Source organism: Chiloscyllium plagiosum, chromosome 7 (genome assembly GCF_004010195.1).
Source record: "Chiloscyllium plagiosum isolate BGI_BamShark_2017 chromosome 7, ASM401019v2, whole genome shotgun sequence".
In the NCBI taxonomy this organism is placed as follows: Eukaryota; Metazoa; Chordata; class Chondrichthyes; order Orectolobiformes; family Hemiscylliidae; genus Chiloscyllium; species Chiloscyllium plagiosum.
In genome coordinates this window covers 43,319,281-43,337,040 of record NC_057716.1, presented here as the reverse complement: position 1 = coordinate 43,337,040, position 17,760 = coordinate 43,319,281, and the positions used below count along the sequence as shown (strand labels likewise).

Sequence of the window (17,760 nt, the reverse complement as noted above, 5' to 3'; positions counted from 1 at the left end):
CTGCCCATCCTTGAGCCATGTTTCTGTAATTGCTATGATATCCCAGTCCCATGTTCCTAACCATGCCCTGAGTTCATCTGCCTTCCCTGTTAGGCCCCTTGCATTGAAATAAATGCAGTTTAATTTATTAGTCCTACCTTGTCCTTGCTTGCCCTGACTGTTTGACTCTTCTGTTCTCAACTGTACCAGTCTCAGATTGATCTCTTTCCTCACTATCTCCCTGGCTCCCACCACCCCCACCTTACCAGTTTAAATCCTCCCGAGCAGCTCTAGCAAATTTCCCTGCCAGTATATTAGTCCCTTTCCAATTTAGGTGCAATCCGTATCTGCATAGGTTTCCTCTGGAATTTGTTTGTCTACTGTGAAGAATGATATCAAAGATTTTATTTCATATCGCTGCCATTTCCATTTTTCAGATTATAATTTCCCCTCTCTGCCTTTAAATTACGTAAAAACACAGTGGCTAGCACTGCTGCCTCAAAACTCCAGGGACCTGGGTTCGATTCCAGCCTTGGGCAACTGTGCAGACTCCACACAGACCTTCTCCCTGTGCCAGCATGGGTTTCCTCCATGTGCTCCAGTTTCCTCCCACAGTCCAAAGATGTGCTGGTTAGATGGATTGGCCATGCTAAATTGCACTGTAGTGTCTCGGGTTGTGCAGGCTAGACTGATTATCCCTGTAATCCTGCATTTCCCATGGCTAAATTGGCGGGGGGGGCAGGGGTGTGAGTGTTGGTCTTGGTCTGAGTGGGATGCTCTTTGGAGGGGAGGTGCAGTCTTGATGGACTAAATGGCCTGCTTCCACACTGTAGGGATTCTGTGATGTTCTAATCACTGACCTCTCCCTTTTCACACATAGCAAAGTCCTATCAGTCTTTATTTATGTGGTTTTAATGGGCTTACTTTCATCCTTTTCTTTCTTTATCGATTCCTTGCTACTCTTTTTTAGCACTTCAAAATCTCTCCAATCCACAGGCTTTCTACTCTCTGGCAATCACTTAATGAATCACTTAATCTAATACAGTTATAAACTTCTCTTATTAACCGGTATTAGTCCTTTTTTTTTCTGTTGGCCTTCTTATTCTTTAAGGGGATATACAATCATGATTACAATAATTTTTTTAAAAGTTTATCATTGACTATTTACTGTCCTACCTTTTAACCTAGAGTCCCAATTTAGGTGAGCCAGTTTCCTCCTCAAAATGTGTATTATCTTGCACAGGTTTAAGGCTGTAGTTTTGTATTGAACTAAACTGCTTTCAATCTCCATACTTTATGTACTATGATCACTTTTCCAAATTATTCCTTTTACTACAAAGTTGTTAAATAACCCTGTCTCATCACTCCATTCCAGATCTAAGTAAATGCTCAATTCATTCCTTGGCATGCTGATCTGAAAAGCTACTTTGAATATTCTTCTACTGAGCATAATGACTCAGTATTTATTATTTGTGAAGCTATTAGTTGCCAAATATGGACCATTTAAAACAATGCAGACAATAATGCTTAATCCAGCTGGGAAGGGGACTTCGATACAATGGGCCAATTTACCTAAGACATGGATTTAGATAGATCTTAAATTTCATACCCATTTGTGTGGCTGTGTTTTAATCACTTTTCCTTTTTGTGCCTTAAATCTGTAAATTTGAGTTGAATCTTTTGAACCAATTTTCAATTCCTTGAGTTGGTAAGCAAGTATCCAACATTTCAGACTGTACAAAAAGGGAAAGGTTCAGAAACTTTAGACAGAGGTGTGTTCTTTCAGAGTTAAAAATCACACAACACCAGGTTATAGTCCAACAGGCTTAATTGGAAGCACTAGCTTTTGGAGCACTGTTCCTTCATCAGCTGGTTGTAGAGTATGTTCCTTGAGTTGGTAAGCAAGTATCCAACATTTCAGACTGTACAAAAAGGGAAAGGTTCAGAAACTTTAGACAGAGGTGTGTTCTTTCAGAGTTAAAAATCACACAAAACCAGGTTATAGTCCAACAGGCTTAATCACACAAAACCAGGTTATAGTCCAACAGGCTTAATTGGAAGCACTAGCTTTTGGAGCATTGTTCCCTCATCAGCTGGTTGTAGAGTATGTTCTTTCAGAAATTGCAATGGATGCAAAATCTACTATTAAAAGAAAAGTTGATAAATATTTGATAGAAAAAAGAATTGATAAGGTGACATAGAAAAGAGAGGAGATGGAGCTATTTTGATAAGGTTTTTAGAGATGACACCAACTTTCCTGTACATTCCTATGTAAGTGATTTGTATTCTATTCATGAATTTTTATGAAATTTTACCTTCAGTTTCTACTTGGAGCACTAAAATGTTGTTTCTCATTTTTCGCTATGTTTCCAAAAAATGCCAATGATTATCTAAGTTTTGTCTTAATTTAAAACCTTTGCCAATAACTCTTGATCTTATTTGCATAAGCAATGTGTATTTGTGTAGTCAGTTCTGTTATAACGCAGTAGTTCCATTCTTATGAAGCCCTATGTTGTAAGAGAATTGCATAATAGCAGCACCATTTAAGCTAATGTGGCCGGAATCACGTTATAACGAATACACGCTTTAGAAACGGCGTCCCCAATTCGTCAATCGTGTTCGAGCGAATTTGTGTTAACGAAACGTGTGTTACAGCAGAAGGACCTGTAGTTTAAAATAACCAACGTGTGGAATTTATATGTACTATTTATTTCTAAATTGTCTCCTTTTCGGTGAATACACGGTTCTTGTCTCTCCTTTGCATGTGAATATGTAATTGTTATTTAGTTAGAACTTTTTGACCTTTTGCGATACTAAAATTATAGGACATCCTGCCCATTTTGATGCTTGAAAATTATTTGCATCTTTGCTATCACAGATTGCTTTTTGTTTGGACAGATGCGATTAGTCTGATAACAGATAATTACTGTATACCACAAAAGCATGCTTCCTTACCAAGACTGAAAATACATTATTATTGTCCCTAGTGTGTTTGTCTTTAATAATAAAAATGGAAAACAGCAAAACAAAACCCCGATACTTTATAATTGTTGCCTTTGAATGTGTATATGCTATTGTTTTAATTGTGAGTTTTTTCTGATTATATTTTGGAACTGTCTTTAAATTATGGTAAAATGAAGGGGGTCACATAATCTGCCTCTGCGACAAGCCTATTAGATTAATGCAAAACCAGATTGTTTTATTGGGAGCAAGGTGTAAGGTATCCATATTTGGAGGCACTGGCAGCAGCATTTGTGCTGACAAATGGTAAACGGCTAGTCTCAAATTCCAGAAAGGTGTTGAAAATGCTAGATTGTAAAAAAGCTATGCTGTAAACTGTCCATTATTTTCAAGGTAAGAGAGTTGAGGACTTAAGGCTATCTGTTCTGCATTTCTGCCTTGGGCATTGCGAGAGGAAAGGGTTTTGTAAGGTATAGCTGAAAGCTCTATCTTACAAGCTCTCCAATGGGGGAGGGAGCAGCTAGTGACTGAAAGTCTTCTATGAATCACTACACGTTGAGTGAGATCTCATGCCTAGATTGAAAAGACCCATTATGTGAGGACTTGAAATTTAAGGCTTGAAGATTCACCTAGTTTCTGTTTCGAGAAAGTATCAATAGGAAAAACCCTCACCATGAAAAGCAGTTCAATGGTTAAAGGTTAACGGGCTGAGAAAGGTAAAAAAAAACCCAGAAGTAAAGCTTTAGGAGTTAAGAACCGCTTTTCACAGATTCTGGAAGAATTGACTGTTTCCTTCAAGGACAAATTAATGTGTATCTGTGAAATGTATTTAGTGAAAGAAAATAAAAGTTCAGTTTTGTGATTTTTAAGTACAAGTCTCCAAAGCTGGTGTATAGTCAATAATGTCTGAAGTAACAGTCTTTAAAACGTGAAATTTTGATGAGTTATCCTTATGGCTATTAACTGGAAGTTCGGATTACTTTATAAAAGCTAATGGCCTTTATGGGAAACATAATCTATTTTGTTTATATACTTATTTCTTTTGACTCTGAACCCTCAAGTTCATTCTGCATCAAGGAGCGGTGGGCTATTAAAAGGAAATGGCTTCTCAATTAAGGCTTTTTTTTGGTTCAGATGTATTTTTCAACAAACTAAATTTCTGATTTAGTGGAGTTATTTTCTGGAATGTTTTGATTTGTTTTGACATTTCTAGTTAATTATTGCAGTTAATTTTTAATGAAAATGACAGGAGACATGAGCCTTTGGCTTATTCCAAAAGTGCAATTTAGGATAGTTGAGTGTAATTACCATACATTTTAAATAATAAATCACTTCTATTAGAGATCAAAGATAAAACAATTTATTAAGCTGTATTTGGATATTTCAGTTTCTCCTGTCAGTGTACTTATAAGAACATTTTTAAAATATAATGATGTGATCTTTAACCCATTGTGATAGGGTCTCTGAGTTCAGAATCCATCTTGGAAGTTTGTTGCCAAGTTCTCAAGAATTTGTTGCAAATCTTTGCCACTTCTCTTCCAGGAATGTGTACTGCGAAGAAATTCTTCCATTTGATAGGATTTCTATTTGCCTCGTTCATCTTTAGTCACCTTTTTTAATGCTTTCCATCCTCCTTTTTTAATAACGTGTTTTCGAAAACTTGCTTTAACAGGAACAGTTCCTTCATTGGTGATTGTCTCTGTCTCTGGTTCCAACTGAAGCTCCCTTGTTCATGTTTCACATCCACCCAAGATTTCAGGTTAGTCTGAGGCATAATGTTCCTCAGGCAGTTATTTTTGCCAAATCCTGAGATCCCCACACAGTGCCATGCACAACCATATGCACATACTTAGTTCTCTGTATGTTATTACAGATTCTCCCTGTCTCCAACCTGTTCCATTTCCCAGTTCTAATTCATTCTTCATCTCATCTGACCCCTCAATTTAAAAAACTTCTTCCTTTGTTTCAGGTGATAAGGAATGCCAGTTCCAACATTCAGTGCTGTTTCAGATCCTTTCTTCCACCCTGTACTAAATAATATTATCCATTCTTTGTAATCCAGCCCTTGTCATAAATTCACAATACCCATCAATCTTCTGACTGACACTGAGTAACCTGCATTTGGTAAATATCTCTTTTATTGCCGTTGCTTCTTTGCTCCACAGACAATTTCATTCATTTCCAATGCTCTCCCTCCACCTTGACCCCTTCCTCTGATGTCTTATCTGTTTGTGATGCTGATAGCAAGAACCTTTGGGGATGACATTCACAGTCTCTGCTTCTTTGCTGCCTTCACTCACTGTAATCCATCTTCATCTGAACTTGCTGCACTCTGTTCTCTTAGGTGTAATCCTTCCAGCATGGCTTCCTTTTCCCTCGACTGAGGATCCCCTCCCACTTTGTGGGGGAGATGGCTCCCAGCCATGCTCGACCCATTTCCTGCAGTGCTGCCTTCCCCTTTTCCTCTCCCTACCAGAATTGTTAAAGGATTCCCCTCTTCCTCACCTTCCACCCTACCAGCCTCCATTTTCTAAGGATCTTCCTCAACCATTTTTGCCATTTCCAGTTTAATGCCACTCCCAACACTTTATCTCCCTCCTATGGCATCTTCTATGCGACTGCAAAAGTTTGAGCGTGTACTTTTCCCTTCTCCCTGCCTCACTGTCAAGGCCACAAGCCGCCTTCCAGGTGAAGCATTGATTTACTTGTACTACTTTCAATCCAGTGTCCTGTTTTTGATGCTCACAGTGTGGTCTCCTTTATAGTGGGAACACCAGATGTGGTTTGAGTGACCCCTTTGCAGTGGTCTCCACTCCATCTGTGCACGAGCCCTGACATTCTCATAGCTTCTCATAGCTTGTCATTTGGAGACCCCTTCTTCCTCATATGTTCACATTTTATTTTGTCCCAGACTTGCTGCAATGTTCCAGTGAAGCCGTGCAGAAGCTGGAGGAATGGCACCTCTGCTTCCTTTTAACTACTGTCTAGCGTTCTGGACTAGTCCAGGCACTTCATAGCATGAATGAAGGCCTCCATTTTGAACAAACTCCCCCATCCCTAGTTTTCTCTCGATTTTACCTTGATCAGAGCTGATTTGTTTTCTGCTATTAACACTTACTCTGAATTTGTGTTTCTCCTCGGCAACTGTTACTATCCCCATTGCCTTTTTGCTCTGTGATACCTCCAATCACTAATATCTCTTGACTCCTGAACTTCCCATGACATTCCCTCCTATTCCACATGCTGCTTCCCACTTTTCTCAACGCTATAAAACCCATCAATTTTTTTTTGCCTGTCTTCAGTTAGAAAATAGAACATTACAACACAGTACAGGCCCTTTGACACTCTGTTGTGCTGACAGTTCTGAAGAAGAGTTATTGTATTGGATTTTGTATTTCTCTCTCCACATATGCAGCCAGATTTCTTTCAGTATTTTCTGAATTTTATTGTCAATTTGTTTCTTTTCACTAATTGGTGAAGAAGAAAAAACATTTCTGGTGTCAATTATAGCACTGAATAAAAGGAAAAAGAACCAAAATTAACAGATGATCAATTTTTCTGTGCTTTTTTTTGTCACCCTCCCAAGTTTGCATTAATTAAACTTTTTATGATTTACACTGCTTCCTAAACCACCTTTGTATGGTTTTATATACTCCCTACCTTTATATGATTTAATATATTTTTTAACCAACACTAACTTCTATTTTCCTGTATTGTTCTAACTGGATTTCACACATGCACTACGTAATTCTCCTTTCCTGGTCTCATAAAGAATTTTTTGGGGGGCATGGAATGACGGCAGTTGCCTACATTTAAAACAACTCTGGTATGTTTATAAAGATCTCAGGATTGACTCTATGATAAGGGTATATGCCATTTTGTGTCAAATTGAAATAACTTGAGACTGTCCAGAGAGTGGAGGATGTCACATCGCTCCTCCCCAGCATGAGATTATATTTGGCTCAATTCCAGCTTTGCCATAAAGGAAGCGCATTTCTACAGTGACACTAAAATTGCAGTCTAAATCTTTAATGACCAGAAGTTCCAGGAAATGCTAAATTTTACTAATTGATTAAGGCAATATGTATTGTGGGGAATGTAGGAGTAGCTGAAAATGACCAAAAGGAATTTTGGAGGATATTTAATTGGTCACTTAATGTATTAGTTGGTCAACAATAAAGAGTCTGTCAGAATATTTTCATGTAGTTAGTTGATTTATCGGTAGAAAATGTTAGATTGAATCTTGTGAACAGGCATTGGCTCTGCCCTCAGTTTAAAACCAGGGGTGAGCCAGCTCAGGTCACCCTGAGTCAATGTAAAGCTGTCAGGCTGTTAGTTTGCTCACGGTGAGATTCCTACCAATTTAGTGGATGTAAATTGTGTGCAGTTTTGGTCGCCATACTATAGGAAGGATGTGGAGGCACTGGAACGGGTGCAGAGGAGGAGATGTTAGGGGTAGGTTCTTTACTCAGCGAGTCGTGAGTTCATGGAATTCCCTGCCAGTAGCAGTGGTGGACTCTCCCTCATTATGGGCATTTAAGCAGGCATTGGATAGGCATATGGAGGATAGTGGGCTAGTGTAGGTTAGGTGGGCTTGGATCAGTGCAACATCGAGGGCCAAAGGGCCTGTACTGCGCTGTATTCTTCTATGTTCTAAATTCGATAAATCCAGATTTGTGCCATGGGGAGAATCCAGAAACATTTCTACACCATGGCTGTAAGGCTGCTTTAAATCATGTTGCATTAAATGAGAACTGCTGCTAGCTGAAATAAATTAGAATTTAAGGTCTATGATTATGCTGCTGCTTTAATGTTGATATGAAATGATCTGAGCTCCGTCTTAGTCAAAAATGTCATGAGGTTACCACATTCCATAAAACCATATCAGATTGAGTTTGTATAAAGTCCTTAATTCCACCAAAGCAAACTAAGAATAAAAATATAATTGAAATCCTTCTACTGAATTGATTTGCGGTCAATCTGTTGAACCATTTGAAAGAGAAATAAACATTTAGTTGTTGCATTCTTGCCTCTAAGTCAGAAAGTCAATTGCAGGAACATGCACAAAATCTGAAATGAATTTAATTTAGGGCCATATTTTGATCAAGGTGATGGGTATCAGGTGTCAGGAATTTTCCCAATCTTGGCATTCCAATTCCATCTTGGATGATGAACTTGTTTTGGTGTTTGGATGCCATGCAGAGGTTGGAGGGAGACCTGATAATTCCTGAAGCAGTCCTTCAAGGTGACTGCAGAGGTTAGTGGATGGCAATGCCAACAGGTTGGAAAGCCTATCTCTCTTCACTCTTGTTAATCTGGTTGTAATCATGGTTGTCAGGCCCTCTTTCATGAACATATCAGTCACAGCATGCCCGCTCTATACTTAGCCATCCACCTCACACTAAGTCACAGCCACTGGCAGGTCTTTGAAATTCTCTTTTTTTTAAAAAAAGCTTTAAAGTTCTTCTCGTAATTCTGTTTTCGTGCATTGAAAGTCCCATTTGAGGAATCCTTTAATCTATCCTGCAGTTCTTAATCTTGTACAAAAAATGCACAGGCTTTGAAAAGCCTCGTCAAAGATCAAGATATTACAAATTAATAAAGATGTTGATCGTACAATGCTAGCGTCCACTTTGTAGCTGAATAAGCCAGCCACTATTGGGTTAGATTTCCAATGGCAATGTACCTGGGGCCATGCAGATAGATTTTCTTCTTCAAGTGTGTCATGCCTGGATTTGTATGTGTTACACACTTTAAGTCCAATGTGTTAGTTCACAGCATATCTGTTATTTGTATTTGTTTACAGTCTTGTTAGCTGGCCACTGGAAGGAATAAAAGAGGAGTTTTTGATGGCTCTTTCTATTAGCATTTCTTTTTTCACACTATACTCCCTCTTTGAGAAGGGACTATATTTAACTACCTCTCACATTGTGTACGTGGGACCGTGTAGTTTTATAAGAAGAACGATACTGTGTTCGGACTTTCTCCCAGCATTCTGTATCATACTTACAAGCAGAGAAGCAACTTCCACAGGTAGAATGAATCTGCATTGAACCAAAACCTGTGCAGTTATGCAGGCTTGGATTGGTTTAACAATTGCCCATTAATACAGTACAATGTAACAGAAGACCTGGGGAATGCTAGTATGTTCCTCTCTCACTTTTTCAAAACAATAACTGCCACATGAATAGAATAATGCATGAATGTTAAAACAATGAGATAATGCACAAAGAATAAAATCCAGGAAGAAACAAAGTATAACAGACAAAATAATTAAATCATATATATATATATATATATATATATAGATTGAGTTCTCAGGATTTGGATGTATTCTTCCTAGGCCAATCATTTGGAAGATTTGAGATGGAACACTTATGTACTGTCATACGTGGCATTGTGATTCTTTCATTGAGTCGCAATTCTCAACTAGGACTTAGATTAGAACTTCGCTGAAGATACTTAGATGCTTCTCGTATATACTCTGCAGATCAAAGATTGCAGTCAAGAGTACGGGATTCTTGCAATCCATGCTAATGAAATGTAGAAACATTTGTTGTTTATTTATCATTTTTCCTGCACTCATATGTAACCACGGGTAGAAAGAAAGATAGGAACAGCCTGCTGATCCGTCAAGTTTGTTCCCCCTTCAGTCTACACCATTAACGTCCTCTCATCGAAACCCTGTGTTCCCGCTAACTCTTGGAAGAAATATTTTTGGTGTAAATTATGCCAAATGAGTGAAAATACAATTTTAAACTCAATGAAGAAAAATTTCCTCAATCAAGAGTGTTCTAAAGACCACCGTGATTGATCTCAATACTACCGATTAACCATCTATCTATCTATGCTGGCAACTAACTTCTGAGGTCAAATACATTATTAAAGAACAATCTAACTAGCTTATTTTCTCAGCCTGCACTGTCCAGTATATATACCACAAATAACTTAACAATTCCCAGAATTTATTCCTTTCAATATTTTCAAGACCCTCTTTGTATAGTCTTGAAGTGTGTGTTCTGAGAGTGTAAAACTATAAGCTATAAAAACATTTTGACTATATAGAAACTATAAGCTCAAAGCTTGTTCTGATAACTTGGGCTCTCTATTAAAAGGTCCTCCTCTGAACTAGTTTCAACCTCCCCTGACAGGAGGGGACCATAACTGCATGCACAACTTTTTATACAGAGCCAGACCAAGGTGAAAGAGAATTTTATCTTGTGCTTTATATGTAACATATCTAGCTTTACCTATGATTTGGAGTTGCCTGTATTGGACTGGGGTGGACAAAGTTAAAAATCTCAACACCAGGTTATAGTCCAACAGGTTTAATTGGAAGCACTGGCTTTCGGAGTGCTGCTCCTTCATTAACCACCTGATGAGCAGCACTCCGAAAGCTAGTGCTTCCAATTCAACCTGTTGGACTATAACCTGGTGTTGTGATTTTTAGCTTTACCTAATAATTTTATAATAGTTTTCCACTGTCCCAGTACCTTTTTCAAAACTTCAGGCATGTTTGTGAGACAGAATATCCTTTTCTAATTTCGTAATAACCAGGCTTTTTCCAGATGACATAAAGTGCAACATTTATAGAATTGACACACCTAGAAAGACTCCTCCAATTGGAGGTGCTGATTAGGAGTTGGGATTAATCCCAATGTGGCACTCCCATCTCTCCCCTGGCAGGATCTTCAGGTATCTAGGTCATGCCTGATCATGATTTACTAGCACCAGTAACTCCCATATTTCTTTAGAACATTTCAAGACTTGGAAAACCAATGGCAGGCATCTTAAAGCACTGGAACGATACTCCCTGCTGTGCTTTCACAAGATCCTCCAAGTCTGGTTGCAAGGGAACTGATCCGACAGCAGTGTCTTCTCCTTAGTTAATCTATCCAACATTAAGATGTTAGTTACTGAAAACCAGTTCACTATGTGGGGGAAGTTGGTTGACATGCCTAACTTGATCCCCAAAACAATTGCTCCATGCAGAACTCCATTGTGGTAGAAGATTTCCAGGAGGATAGCAGAAATGTTTTAGCGATGTCCTCAAAGCATTCCTGAAACGATCAAATACCTCGTCAACTATTTCATCAACCTGACTGTTCAAGTGCTGCCTGGCCTACATTTGGCAGTTTACAAATCATGTATTGGACTTATCAGCTATCTCAGAATTCATTGTACTGGAATGGAAGCAACTCATCCTCAATTCCGAGGGACTGCCTAAGAAGAAGAACACGTGCACTTTTTCTGATCTGTTATTCAGTATTTGTTTCTTGTGGTGTATGTTCTCTGCATTGGGGAAGCCATATGCCAAGCAGTTTTGTTCTATCTGGAGATGCGACTGTAAGCTAGCTGTATAACACCAAAGTAACTCCTCCCCTGTTCCCACCATGCAGTCACTTCCATTGTACTGATCTTTCCTCTGGTACTTGCTGATCTGAAAATTTAATTCAATCACACTCTTTTCAAACCTGTTTTAAATTCATAACTGGTTGCAGGTTTTCCACATCATTGATCCTTCCTATTTTTTTCTCAGACCTCTCTCGGTTAATTGTGCATTCTTTGTTTCTGTTTTAATGCCTTGATATTTTGACCACCCAAATGATTGGCTTCTGAAACTTCACCGCAGTTGTCTGTGTTTTGTACCTATATAAATGTTCCTCTTCCCTTTGTATAATTTTCTTTACCCTTAATTTTCCAGATTTGAGTTAGGGAATACGTCTAAAATGTGCTTGAATTTTCTGTTTCCCAGTTTAGGCTTCCAGCATCCTTAGTATTTTGTTCTTTTTAAACTGATAAATTAATAATTTTATGTAGGAGTAATGCAATTCTTGTAACATGTTTTCTATGCGATGATGAATTTGCTTACATTTTGCATAATACACACAAAACAATTAAATTATTTTATCATTTAATAGTGCAGAATTTGTGTATAGCTGAAAAATAACCCATTTTGCCAAAGCTTTTCATCTTGTGCCTATTAGGACAGTTTGCCAGATATACCAAATGTGTTGAGTTTATCCTGGTTGGGTAAGGTGTCTCAAAAATTTGAGTAACAAGTGAAGCTTACTGTTCCATAATGCTAACATGCAGTCGCAACACAAAGGGTGTTTGCAATTAACAGGATACTGCTTTAAAGCCAATATTCTGCTGATCACACCAATGAATAACGTGGTATGTGAATTTCAGTGGCAGAGTGATGTACAGTTGACATACTTTGAATCCTAGAGAGGCAGATCAAATCAAACAGCATAACCCTTCAGCTGTTTGCGACAAGCAATGTACAGACCATACTCAACCAGCCCATGCTTGTAAAATTTGCAAGACGCTGTCCAATGTTAGGTGTGATACCACGCAATTTGCTAAATGATCCTAGTGTGTGGAGATCTCTGCTGACCATTAATTTAGTATTGTCAGATGGGCTCAGTGCTGCATGAATTGAATTTGTGTGTACTAACACGTGGGGCCCCGTTCTGTGCAGACAGAAAGATCATTTACACACACTGCACCTGCTTAAACCCAACAAAATGGGTGATAGCCATCTCTGATTAATTGGTCAAGCTATTGTCCTAATAAATTAATATTAACCTGCCTTGATACAAAAATTAATCACAACATAACATTTACCTGTCAGTCATTCCACTGTATTAGCTGCTGCTTTCTCTATGGCAATGCCTCTACCAAACGGAGTCCACTAGCCAACAAATCAGCACACACTCTCAGTATTAATGATGTTTCCTTTTTGGTATTTCTTACAAACTGTCTTGATGGGTTTCATAAGACGTCTTCTTTTTTCCCAGCGGTACTCAAATTATTTTGTTGATATAAATTGATTACTTATTTAAATACTCTTCTTCACATAGCATCTGCCATCCTGTTTATAGATGAATGCCAGAGATGATTACAGCATTAGTAATTTTGCTACTATTCTCACTTATCACCTCAGTAAGTGGATTTCTTACTGGGATGATTCCAGAATTGATACATTGATTGAATCATACTTAGGACCTTGCTGTGTGTAGCTTATTTCCAGGCAACAGAGTATTCCATTCTGGAAATATTGCATCATGCATCAGTCAGACTGACTGTGTGCACTGGGATTTTAAAGATCTGAGAACATCAATCTGAATATGCAGTAGATATTTGCTTCTTGTAAAGGCTGTAAAGGAGTTACTCAATGCTAATGTAATCCTAAGAAATGTTACCATTAATTTGCTCTTCAAGAGTCAGGATTCTTCACACTCTATTACACTGTTTAATAAATAAGAATTGCATGTACATTATTAAATAAATAATAGGAGTATTGCCTAAATTAATGTACACAAATGAAAGATTTAACATTACCTAGCTTAACAAATGTTGAATTATTATTGAAATTCAGAATTTACTTGCATGCAACTTTGGATATGTGCAAACTCCATTTCTACATATGCTTTCTTAATTGGGTAGTCATCCTCATTTTGTGATATTTTATAAAGTTTTATATAGACCGTACATACCAGAAATAGTCCATTTGCTCAACTGATCCATGCCTCACACGTGGTTCACATAGCTCCTCTGACCCTGCTTCATTTAACCTTGTCAACATGTTTTCCATTCTGCAATTCACTTCAATTATCATTTGTGGTTGCGAGTTTCATGTTCTAATCATTCTGTAGGTAAAAGGAAATTCACCTGAATTTTCTTTTGAATTTATTAGTGACTGTATGTTTGTTTGTTTGTTTTATATTTATGGCTGTGCTCCCAGATTCCACAACTGTTCCAATTCTCCCATCCCCAGAGCCCCTCCTTAACCCTCTGCATCTCTGGGTTCTTGGGAATGATGTGCACCCTGCCTTTTCTATTTGTTAAAGTGAATCAAATAAGTCCGATTTTTAAGTGCTAATTAATTTGAAGGTTATGTCACTGGAGTGTTTCAGTGCACAGGAGTATCAATAAGTTCCATAAATAAAACAAAATGTTCTCCTTTTTAATAGTGTATGTGAGCAGTTGACACAAACTGCCCTCCACCCTCAATCTCATACTTAATCTTAAATTTCTGTTTTTTTTAAAAAAAAAGACCCCTTTGGTGATAGTGGCTTGTGATAAACTTCGATGGTTATTCTGGGAATACTGAAGGGGGAAGGTCCAATTTTACATATGCTGCAGCTAACACATCATCTACTGGGCCAATTAGAATTGCATTTTAGCTGGAATTTCATAACTGATCTTATTCAAAATAAATTCCCTAGTTGAAAGATTTCACAAACCAATCTTGGGAAGTTCACTGCTAGGTTTGGTCTTGCCCAGTAGTGGAATCATTTTCTCAATATCTACTGTATCAAACCATTTCATGATCTTAAAAACCTCTTTCAGGTCATCCCTCAGCCTTTTCTTTGTTTCCCCTAGAGATTTAATCCCATCCTGATATGTATGTTCTTTCAATTCCAGCATAATCTTTGTAAATCCGGCTTGCAGCTTTTCCAGGAACCAATGAAGGCCAGTGAAAGAAGGGTTGTGGTGTGAACAGGACTTGGTATGAGTGAAATCATGAGCAGCAGAGCTTTGGATGAATTCAAGTTTACAGCGGATAGAATTTGACAGAGGAACCTAACATGGGAGAGGTAAACCAGTAACAAATGTGTAAATGAGGATTTTGATTGGAAATAAGTGTAGCTGGGTGATGTTATGTTGGCAAAGAGACATTAGCTTAGTGATGTTGCAAATAGCTGCTCAGAAAATTAAATATAGCACCCAGGTTATTAAAATATTGCTTTAGTCTCTGACCGTCTGCATGGAGAGCGATGGACTCAGTAGCTGGGAAATGCATTTTGGAACAATGGGTCAAAAACAATGACTTCAGTCTTCCCAATATTTAATATGCATTTCCATCATCAAGGTCCAGATGTTGGATAATCAGTCTGATAACCTAGCAACAGAGGAGGAGCTGGGAGAGATGTGGTGGGATAGAGCTGGGTGGTGTTAGTGTTTGCCTGAAAACTACCATATTTTTGGATGAAGTTGTTGAAAAAGAATGGAGGCCTGATCACACAATAGAATCCTTGTATTCATTTTAGCTTCTTGCCAGTATCTTTAAGAATTGTTGAAAGATCGATTTGAGGAATAGAGACGCGCTATTCATAAATGCTGAGGGGAAAAAAAAACTAAGATTACAGGAAGAGAAGATCATTGGGGGTTAAGTGCAAATTCTAATTAATCCATTGCCTGTGAAAATTGCAATACGCAGAAAATGTTAGCAGCTTGCATAACAAAGGGCAACTCACTATCAGATGTCGAAGTCAAGCACGTCAAATGAGCAGAGCATAATCAGTGATTTGACTCAATGGTTTTAAGTATCTCCTTTGTTGATGGTAAATTCTGTCTGATTGTGTAATGGATGAACAGCAAGCTAATTATCAAATGAAGCAGCTGAAACAGATGGTGACCATTATTAAAACCTTCCCTCCTATATGGAAAAAATACCTCACATTTCTAACAGTTGTATTTTCAAACCACATTGGTAGTTTAGGTTCATGTTTATTTTAATTATGTCAGTGCTTTTTAAACAAAAATACTTGTGTAGCTTTTACGAGTTGTTAGGGAAGATATAAGTCTGAGGTTTGGGCCGGGGGAGAGGTTTGTTAGGGTAAAGGGTGAGGGGCTGTTAGGTTTGGGGAGAGGTAAACATTTAAGGGATATTTCAGAATGCACAGAATTCCAACAAGAAACAAAAATTCCAAGGGAAGGATCCATTTTTGTGGTTAACTTTAAGAAGTTAAATGAGCTATCAAATTTAAAATAATTATGCAAAGATGGATGACGGATCAGAAGATTGATAAGGTGGAAAACAGAAAAGAATAGCTAAAACATTAATAAATAGGGAGAAATAGAGCTCAAGAAAAACCCAACTAGATATTTAAAATAGTAAGACTTTCTGTAGATCTGTACAAAGAAAATTTAACAAAGTGAATAGCAAAAACAGAAATTGCTGGGAAAATCTGTTCTGAAGAAAGGTCACTTGACCCAGAACATTAACTCTGATTTCTTGCCATAGATGTTGCCAAACTTGCTGAGATTTTCCAGCAAGTTGTTTTTGTTTCCGATTTCCAGCATCTTCAGTTATTTTGTTTTTTTTAAAACAAAGTGAGTGTTGGTTCTGTTCAGAATGAGCCAGAAGAATTAATAGTAGAAAAAAATGAGATGGCAGATGAATAGAACAGGTAATTTGCATTTGTCTTCACTATGGAAGGTACAAGTAACATTTCAGAATAAGGTAAGTCAGGAAATGGAAGGGAACAAGGAGCTAAACAAATTACCATCCTAAGGGAAGTGATACTGACTGAATTGTTGGAGCTGTAGGTTGACAGGTCCCTGGATCTTTTGACTTCATCCTATGAGTCTTAAAGTTCTGGCTGGTCAGATGCTTGGTTTAAAATTTTCAAAATTTCCTTGCTTCAGGAAAGGTTCAGTTAATTTGGAAAATAGCAGATATTAATTCCCTTATTCAGAAAGGGAAACAGACAGAATTCAGGAAGTAATAGGCCAATTAACTTAATGCTCGCCACACAGAAGATGTTAGCAGCTATTATTAAAGACATTGCATCAAGGTACTTTGAAAAGTTCAAGATAATCAGGCAGAGTCTGCCATGGCTTTGAAGTGAAATCATATTTAATTTCCTTTGGAGTTCCTTGAAGAAGCAGAGTGGGAGCCAGTGCATGTACTGTACTCAGATTCCCAGGAGGCATTTGATTAAAGTGTCACATCAAAGGTTGTTGCAGAATGTAGAAGTTCATTGTTTAAGGAGTAACATTTAGGAATGGACAGAAGATTGGCTAGATAAGAGGAGAGAGTGTATGCATAAATAAGTTATTTTCTCATTGACAAGATGCAATGATTGGTCTGTCATGCAAATCAGTATGGAGTCTTTGATTTGCAATTTAGCTAAATTACTTGGGTGAAGGGGCAAAAGGTATGCTTGCTACATTTCCTGATGGCACAGGAGAGTAAATTGTGAAGAGGACATAATGAGACAAAGAGGAACATAAAACGGTTAAATAAGTGAGCAGAAATTTGTCAAATGAAGTATAGCTTGGGAAAATGTGAAATTGTCCATTTTGGTAGGAAGAATTTTTAAACTCCTATATAAATTGTGAGGGATTGTGGAGCTCTGAGATCCAGAGAAACCTTTGTGTCCTACTGCATAAATTGCCAGAGATTTGGATGCAGATACAGCAAATAATTAGGAAAGTTAATAAAATACCATCAGTTATCACAAAGGGGAATTGACCACAGAGGTAGGGAGGTTATGCTTCAGTTGTGCAGCACATTGGTGCCAACACATCTGAAGAACTGTAATACAGGATTGGTTATCTTATTTAATGAAGGATGTACATGAGTTAGCAGTTCAGAGAAGACTTACTAGCTAGATTAATAACTGAAATGTGTGGGTTGTCTTATGAAGAAAGGTTGGACGTGCTAGATTTGTAAGAGCTTAGAAGAGTAAGTGGTGACTTGATTGAAACAAATACGTTATGGATGTGGACAGGATGTTTACTCCTGTGGAGGAATTTATAACAAAGGGCCACTTTAAAAAGGGACATTGCTCATTTAAGACAGAGGTGAAGATTTTTCTTTGTCATGGAAGGTCAATTGAAGCAGAGCCTTTGAGTATTTTTAAGGCCTGTGTAGGTAGGTAGATGGATTCTTGACAAATATTGGGGTGCTGGGTAAGCAGGACTATGGAGTTATCCATGGTGGAATCAGCTAAAAAGACCGAGTGCCTACTACTTCTAATTTGTATGTTCACATAATCCTCCCTCTACCTCTCACCCGAGAGC

The 17,760-nt window shown here is 37.9% G+C and overlaps 1 protein-coding gene across 5 annotated transcripts in view; it reads left to right on the top strand.

Moving 5' to 3' along the window:
• Window positions 1–17,760, top strand: part of osbpl6 (oxysterol binding protein-like 6) — a 170,778-nt gene that overhangs the window by 26,468 nt on the left and 126,550 nt on the right. The window contains exons 2-3 of one of the 5 annotated variants that reach the window (XM_043693524.1): window positions 4,613–4,699; window positions 14,374–14,546. The exons of 3 other annotated variants lie outside the window; for them this stretch is intronic. The gene's annotated coding sequence lies outside the window, so the exon portion shown is untranslated. The remainder of the gene's footprint in view (window positions 1–4,612; window positions 4,700–14,373; window positions 14,547–17,760) is intronic. One more of the 5 variants, XM_043693523.1, reaches the window with a different exon arrangement.